The sequence below is a fragment of the Octodon degus genome, unplaced genomic scaffold (genome assembly GCF_000260255.1).
Source record: "Octodon degus isolate 3935 unplaced genomic scaffold, OctDeg1.0 scaffold00122, whole genome shotgun sequence".
Classification (NCBI taxonomy): domain Eukaryota; kingdom Metazoa; phylum Chordata; class Mammalia; order Rodentia; family Octodontidae; genus Octodon; species Octodon degus.
Window position 1 is genome coordinate 1,101,179 of NW_004524698.1, and position 8,684 is coordinate 1,109,862.

Genomic DNA, 8,684 nt, shown 5'->3' on the forward strand with positions numbered 1-8,684 from the left:
TGTAAACAGGTGGATCACTATGAGTCCAATCTAATAGTGAGACCCTGAACACCCTGTAGACCCTTCCCTAAAATTAAAAAAAATTATCCTTCAAAAATGAAGTAGCTGAATGTGGTGCACACTGTAATCCCAGAACTCAGCAAGGTGAGGCAGGATTATTTCTATGAGTTCAAGGTCATCTTGATACCATGTCTCAAAAAACCAAGCTGAATCAAACAAGAACAACAACAACAAAGTATAGTAGTAAAGTTATTCTCAAACAAAAATTCAGAGAATTTCTTATTGTACCTGTCTTTCAAAAGAGAGTTATTAAAAGTTCTTCAGAGAGGGGGAATATTATGCAGGATCAAAGCTTACATCTATGGTGCATAAAGAGGGGAAAATGGGGCCAGGAAGATAGTTCAGCAGTCTAACCACTGCCTGGCAAGTGTAAGGACCCAAGTTCATTTCCTGATACCTCATCCCATTCTGGCCACCGAAACTGGGTGAGGTAGCCATGTGCCTGTAGTCCCAGTGCTGGAGAGGCTGAGACAGGAGGATCACTACAAGTCTGAACTGCATAGCAAGACCCTGTACCACATAAATACATAAAAGACTGAAAAAAAGTAAAAAGATATAAAGGGGAAAATGAAAAAAAAGTGGGGGAGGGATATAGGGAGAGATGAAATAAATGAACACAAAGCAAAGTTTTAAGTGTCCTGATGTGTGGGTGTTTTTTTCCATGTGGACCAGTTCTGCAGTACCAGCTGGGTATGCACGGTTCAAGTAAGTTCGAGCCCTGACCACCTGAAATTAGCATCAGATCCCACAGGTAATGGCTCAGTCCCACCCTTTAAATGCCAGTTGTAAAATCAGGCCTCTAGATCTCAGGATAAGTCCTGAGGGGATTTCACTGACCTCATCAGACCCAAAAGCTACAACTCTTGTTGCATAGGTCCTGCTTTACCTTGGTCTTAACCATCCAGCAGAAAAGTATGAAAACGAAGTATAAGAAGTAAAGCCATGGTGTTATGTTGAGCTGTAGGGCTCAGGTCAACAATTTCTGACATTGCCAGTCAAGCAGAAGACCCAATACTATCATGGGCTACTGGACTCTTTTAGAAAATTTGCTGAGTTTACACACCTATAATATTCAAATAATGGAACTTAACAAAAAAGGGGATACAGATGAATGTCCATTTTGTATGTGTGTATTCAAAGTGGTTGGGATAGATATATAGTTACAGTCTCTTAATGAATAGGGTGATTTGTTCTAATGGTGTTTGTAAATAGGATATCAAGTCCGCATCTTGTACAGCAATTAACCACTAGGAAGAATGTATGCAATGTGTTAATTACTGAAACTGTCCTACCAATTTGATTTGAAACTGTCTCATTGTTATTTGTTTCTCAATAAAATTATGGAAAAAAAAAACAGGCCTCTAGCACTTCTGGCTAACTGGCTACAAATCAGAGGCACTTTGACCCTTGCCTTTAGTTGGCTCATGGAATTTGGGAAAACATTTATATTTAGAGCTTTATAATAAAGGCTGTAACAAAGGATACAGATAAATGGCAAGATGGAAGTGATGCACAAGGCAAGGAGAGGGGAAGGTGCATGAAGATCTCTGCCTTGATCCAGGTGCTCCACCATCCCAGCACCTCCAAGTGTTGAGGGGAACCTGGAAGCTCCTCACATCTATTTTTTGATTTTTATGGAGAATTCACTAGGCATCCCTAATTTTAAATTGACCTTTAATGATCAACTCAACCTTCAACTCTGTCCCTTGTTTGGAAGTGAAAGTGGCATCAACCCTCTAATCACACAATTGATTGCCAGTGGTGCCAGCCCAGCCTGACTTGTCCAGGGGGCATAGCCATTAATCATCTCATTAGTGAACAGTTATAGACTCACATTAGAAGATTACAAGGACTTTCGGCATTGTTTTCCAGGAAACAGCAGAAACACCAAATATATATCTCTCATAAATCATAGCTTCAAAATCCCCAAGACAGTAGGTGCAGGTTTGCCTCAGCCGCACTCCCCTACTTGAAGGAAGAAGACAAGCGACAGTTCTGTGTACCATTTGGTTACTTCAGCACCTTTTCTGGACTCACATATCTAGACAGTGGAAGCTTTGAGGATGTGAAAATAGTGAACCAAGACTTTTAAAACAATAATCCAATTAGTTCCACATATAAGAATAGTATGGAAGCTTTGTATGTATAAATCTAGCTGCCTGTTCTGTACATTCAGGCTCTAGGTTCCCTCCTTGCATCCTTAAGTCTGCTTTTCCACTTTGCTGTGAGACCTCTGAGAAATATGTCACAGCAAACAGCATGTCATCTTCTCCTATGGCCTCTGAGGAATCAGAGTCAAGTGGACCCAACAAAATCTCTCCCACGTGTGATGTCCACCCACCAGAATTGCCAAGTTACTCATATTCAGTGAATGGTAGCTGCCCTCATTTCCTCTTTATCCATCTTTGCCAGATGGGAGACAATTAATGAGCATGCTGCACCATGTGGGTAAGATTTTCACCTAAAATAAAAGAATTTTCAACCAGAGTATACCTGGGAGTATTTCAAGATTCTGATCCACTTAACTCTTCACTTGTAGGAGAAATAGTTTTATTAACAAAAATGATAATTATATGATGTGAAATGGCAATCACTGACAACAAAACAAGTTGGAGGGCTGTACACAATTGCTTTTTTATGATTTCATTAATGCTTGTAACCTATTTTTTCTCACTATGCAGCATGTGCATTTCACCAGGCATAGACACTAGGAAAATTTTGACCCAACAACTTAAAATAGATAAGACACCATTAGTTGCTTAATTTCCTCAGCAATGCAATACAGCTGCCATTATCCCATTTTAGCAGCAAACATGTAGAGGTAGCTGAAAACATATCCAGTCCACCGTTTGAGGACCATTTTACTAAGACTTCTCTAATGTCATTACTCCTCTGAATGCTTCCTGTCTTGGTTACTTTTCTCTCATTGCTAGGACAAAATACCTGACACTCAAAATCAAGGAAGAAAAGGTTTATTTAGCTCACAGTTTGTGGAGGTTTCAGTCATACTCAGTTGGCTCCAAGGAAGGCTGGAACATGGCAGAGGGCATCAGTTCATTGTGGCAGTAAACAGCAAAACATCAAGAACAAAAAGGAAAAGCAGCAACAGTAGCTCAGAGAGCAAGTCTGTCTCCCTTGTGTTGCATTCAGGCTATCTACCTCAGACTTGGTGTACCATTCACACCTATAGTCCCAGTAGCATTTTCATCCATAATCCCAGCAGTACTCACACCCATAATCCCATCACTGGATCATAAATTAATCAAAAACTCTAGAGGTTCCCCCCCAAAAAAACTGCATGAGACTTTGGGGGAACAACTAGACACAAACTATAACACTTCCCTTCTGCTTTTGAAGGAATTAAACTATCCCAAAGACATTTCAAGTCCTCTCATGACATTCTGCCTTGTTGGGTATCATTTGGATCTATGTCTTATCAGCATTCTGGACTATGAGATGCTTGAGCCCAGGGGTGAGTGTCACTGCCACTACCACTACCACTTCCTGGTGTTCAATCCTTACTATAACTTAGCATTGTGTTTTTGATAAATTAATCTCTCCAGGCCTTAGTTACCTCACATATAAAATGGGGCAATGACATCTTCTCCATAGGCTGCTGTGCAGATCAAGGAAGTTCATACATGCAACACTTTATTTGCACTGTTGATGATCTGTTTATTTCCCACTGTACCTTTTCCAGGGCCTGGACCTGCACTCCTTATGGTTCTACAGAGTAAGGTGACTTCCCAGTTGTGCTTTGAGTAATTTCTTTTTAGGCAGTATAAACTCTGTGGCCACCCTCTGTTCTGGAACTTCTGAGGCTACCAAGTGCTCTGTGATCCTGAAGGATACAGAGTTACATTCAGAGACTACAAGTTGGCTCTGGATGATCACCTGAGGAGCTTCAGCACAGAGCTGGTTGTGATGGCACACTATTGTAATCCCAGAACTTGAGAGACTGAGGCAAGAGAATTACCATGAGCTTGAGACCAGTCTGTGGTAAATGCCAAACACAAGGCCAGCCTGAATTACATAGCAGGATCCTGTCTTACAAACCAATAATGACAAAACAAAACAAAAATACAAAAACCCCTATTGTCTTTACTTTTCTTGTTGATGAAGCTAAATACCCAATAACCAAAGTTAAAGTAGGAAAGGTTTATTTATCTCACAGTTTGTAGAAGTTTCACTCCTTACTTGACTGTCTCCAAGGTAGGGTGGCTTAGAAGAGGGACATTGAAGAGGAGAAACAGTCCATGACAGGCAAGTTAGCAAAGCAAGAGAGACTGCATTTCTTTCTGTCTTTTATCTTATCCTGGCTACTTAGAGTGGACAGCACTCACACCATTATTCCTAGTGTCCTTGAACCTACCATTGCACCATAAATCAATCCCAGGATCACATACTGTAGATACACTCACTTCTGAAAAAGCCCCACTCATGACTGCACGAGGCTTTAGGGAACATTTAGATACAACCCATGACATCCCATCTCCCCCCAAAAGATTCATGTATATCCACATATGCAAAAAGCATTTAGCCTGTCTCCAAGAGTTGCCAAAATCCTAACAGTTTTAGCATTGCTGAAAAGTCTAAGCCCAAAGTCTCCTCTGAGATTTAAGGCAAATTCTTAGCTGCAAGCCTTTGTACAAATGAAAAGAAAAACACTTCCAACATTCAATATCAGAAGGTATTATCATTACAAGAGGTACAAAGAGGGGGATACAATGAAGTGAGAACAAAGCAATACCAAAATCCAGTAAGATAAACATCAAATTCCACATTTTCACTTACAGCATCCACAGCAATTTGTGTGTGGAAAGTTCTGAACTCCAAAATGTTAGGGTGGCTGTGCCCCTACAATACTGCCAGTGGTTGTACCTCCCATGGTTTCTTTTTTGGTTGGTCTTGCTTACTCCTTGAAGCTTTCTTTGGATGGTGCATGTTCCTGGCTTCTCCAACCTTCTAGGGTCTCCACTGTACCTTTGGCTTCACAATCACAGTTTTATACACTACGCTTCCAAGGCCATACTGTCTGACCTTCAGAATTCTTGACCCCACAATTCTTGCAGTCTGTATGCCCCTAAAACCAGGACCCTGTGGATGATACCAAGGTCTGCTGCCAGATGGATCAGTATCCAGGCTTTCTTCTGTGTTGGCAGTAGGAGTTCAGTGCCTATAACCAAATTCTGAGAAACAACTTTCCTAGGCTACCACCATTCTGGAACATGGTGTTCCCGGGCTCTTTTCTTGAAGCAATTTTGAGGCTCCATAGAGTGGAGTCCCTGGCCTAAGAAGGGGGGAAAATAAGGAGGGGTGGGGGGATTCCCACTGTTTATTTTGATGCTTTCAGGCCATCTTTTCACTTCTCCTGTTCTTTTCAGCAATCAATATCTCCTCTGTTCTCTTCTCAGTCCACAGTTGTACTAGAGCTTCTTTTCTAGTCAAACTCAAAGCATTTAAAATCATTCTGTTGGCCTCTTTGCTCTTGATTCTCAACATAGATTGGGCTAAAGCTTCCAACAGTGGCTGTGCCACTGCCTCAATATTACACTGTCTTAAAATTTTTTCTACAAGATTAATGAGTCTGGAACCCTTAATCTTAGCATCAGGCTCTGGACATGAACAAAATACAGACAAACTTTCTGCCAATGTATAACACACATCACCTAAAGTCCAACAATCAATGTCATCTTTCTTCCTAGCAGAAACCTCTCAAAATCAGCCTTTTGATCTGATGTCTGACAAGAATCCACCATCAAGTATAAAGTAAGTTGTTTCACCTCTACTTTTTCAACCAGCATTTCCAAATCTTCCCAAACTCTTCCCACAAGCTAGTCCCAAAGGTTTCTGAACCACGTAGACAGGTATAGTTACAGCAATGACTCCAGTTCTCTGGAGTATCAAATTCTTAGTTAAATTTTTCTTGTTGCTGAAGCAGAATACCCAACACCAAGTTAAGGAAAGAAAGGTTTATTTAACTCACAGTTTGTAAGGGTTTCAGTCCATAAGCAGTTGGCTCCAAAGTGGGGTGGTTTGGCAGGGGGGCATCACAGAGGAGAAGTAGTCATGGTGGGCAGTAGGCAGCAAAATAAGCAAGGTAAAACCACATTTCTTTTTATCCCTTATTTCTTATCTAGGCTACACTCATACCCTTAATTCTTGTACCATTGAGTGGGCTAGAACTTCTCTATGAATTAAGCAAGCATCACACACTCTAGATCCAGCCACCTCTGGGGGTTATCTAAAAAGAAGCCATAACACCTACGAAGAATGTCACAGACCTCTTTTCATTAATCACTTTATAGTATTGTCTAACAATATCCCATAAATCAACTGATCAGAACAGGTTTTAAAAATACAGTAATTCTAATAATATCCTACAGTGATAGTAACTGGGTGTGGTGGGACATACCTGTATTCCCAGCACTACAGAAGGCCAAGGTAGGAGGATTTCAAATTCAAGTGCAGTCTGAGCTTGAGTCTAGGCAACTTAGTGACTTAATGAGATCCTGTCTTAAAAAAGCAACCAAGCAGGCTATGAATGTAACTCTGTGTGTAGGTTTCAGGTTCAACCTACAATACTAGGATAAATAAAATAGACAACAATCTAATATTTGGTTTTAATTGGCCTGAAATGAAAGCTAGACAATTTCTTAAAAAACAAAAAACTGGGGCAACCCAGGCAGAGAACTACTATATACTGTGTTAGGTCTGGGACAGAGATTTTTCACTCTACATACAAATTAAAGTCACTTGAAAGTTTTAAAAAAATACTCAGGGCCCTCCCTCCAGACATTCTGATTCAGTTGACCTATGGTAGGGCCTGTGAGTTGTTTTCTTCAAACTCTCTTTATAAACAAACTTTTATAAAGCAGCCAGAACCAAGATATCTTCTCTGGCCAGAGACTAAAATCTTGGGAGGTGATGGGATCCTGGACTCAAGAAAAGTAGTTATAGTGTCTGTGAAACTCATTCCTTGCTCTGATAATCACATCTTCCAAGTTCTTTATGGGTCTCCTACTGGGTCCTGATCTGAGGCAAGCATGCAGAGAGAACACAGGTTTTGGTGTAAGATGAATTGGGTTCTGGGCAAGTCTAATTCACTGTGTCTCACTGGGGCTGCAGAGAGTTCAGCCTGATCACAGACTCCCTAGTAGTACTTTACTAGGAACTCTGACCCTGGGTTCAGCAGATACTTCACCTTGTTTTTCTGCTTCACATGAGAGCTAGCTAGAGCCAGATGAACTGAAGAAACCAATAACACTTCAAAACCTTGTGCATGACACTGGGGTCCAATCATAGCTTCTGACTAGCTGGTTCCTCTACAGCCTGAGGGTCTGTGTCCCTGAGAACATGACAACTGATGGACATTTCTGGAACCAAAGGTCTGGGCTAAACCCTAAAAATTGCAAGTCAGGCATCATTCTAACCTTGTATGTTTATATTTATTATAGCATCTAGGTGCTGAGAAAATAAGGAAAAAAATGAAAGAGAAAAAGAAAGGAAGGAAGGGGGATGGAAAAAGGAAAGAAGGGAGGAAAGAAGGAAAGAAATTGAGAGTTATATGAAGATCAGTAAAGGTCTGAAGGCTCAGATTTTCTTTTTTCTATTTATTTATTTATTTATTTTTTGCGGAACCGGGGATTGAACTCAGCCCTTGCGCTTGCCAGGGAAGCACTTATTCCACTGAGCCATCTGCCTGGCCCCTTCTTTTTTCTTTTAAAGAGAACACAAAATAATCAACAGAGCCAAAATCATAATAAAAATTTGAAATGATGCAGAACGCAGAATTTAAGGCTCTAATTTTCTACAGTATTGTTCTTTCTTACATAGAGTCTGTATTGTTTGAAATATAAAAGATCAATTGCTAATAGTATTTTTTTGTCTCAGATGTCCTGCTTATCTTTCGATCTGTCAGTATCAGTGTCCAGATCTACCCTTCTGGATACTTTATTTATTTATTTATTTTAAGGAAGGGTCTACATGGTGTTCAGGGTCTTGCTACTAGATCGGAATCATAGTGATCCTCCTTTTTACAGCCTCCCAAGAGCTGGGATTATTGTGTGCGTCACCACACCAGGCCTGGGGATCAAACCCCTGGCCCCTGCGCCTGCTTGCAGATGCTTTAATCCGCTGAGCTATTTGGCTGACCCAGGGAAACTGAGGCAGAAGTAAGTTCCAGCCCAGCCTGGACAATTTAGTTACTTAGTAAGACCCTGTCTGAAAATAAAATAATTAAAAACAGCTGGGGATGTAGCCTCAGAACTGAGGAAAAGAAAATATTTGAATTAATCAAAGCATATGCTGTTTTTGTTTTCTACTAAAAAGACATTTTAGGGCAGGGGAGATAGCAGACTAAGTGCCTGCTTAGGCAAGTGCAGGGACTGGGGTTCAGTCTCCAGCATGATATGCTGTGCTGGCCCTGGCCCCAGGCATGGTGGCAAACTCCTGTAATCCCAGTGCTGGGGAGGCTGAAAAGAAAAGAGGATCACTATGAGTCAGAGCTGCATAGTGAGACTCTGTGTCAAATACATAAAATAATAAAGAAAGTTAAGTATAAAAAGACATTTTAGAAAAGGTATAGCGAGCTCCACTACCATCTCATTGTTTCTCTTGTTCTC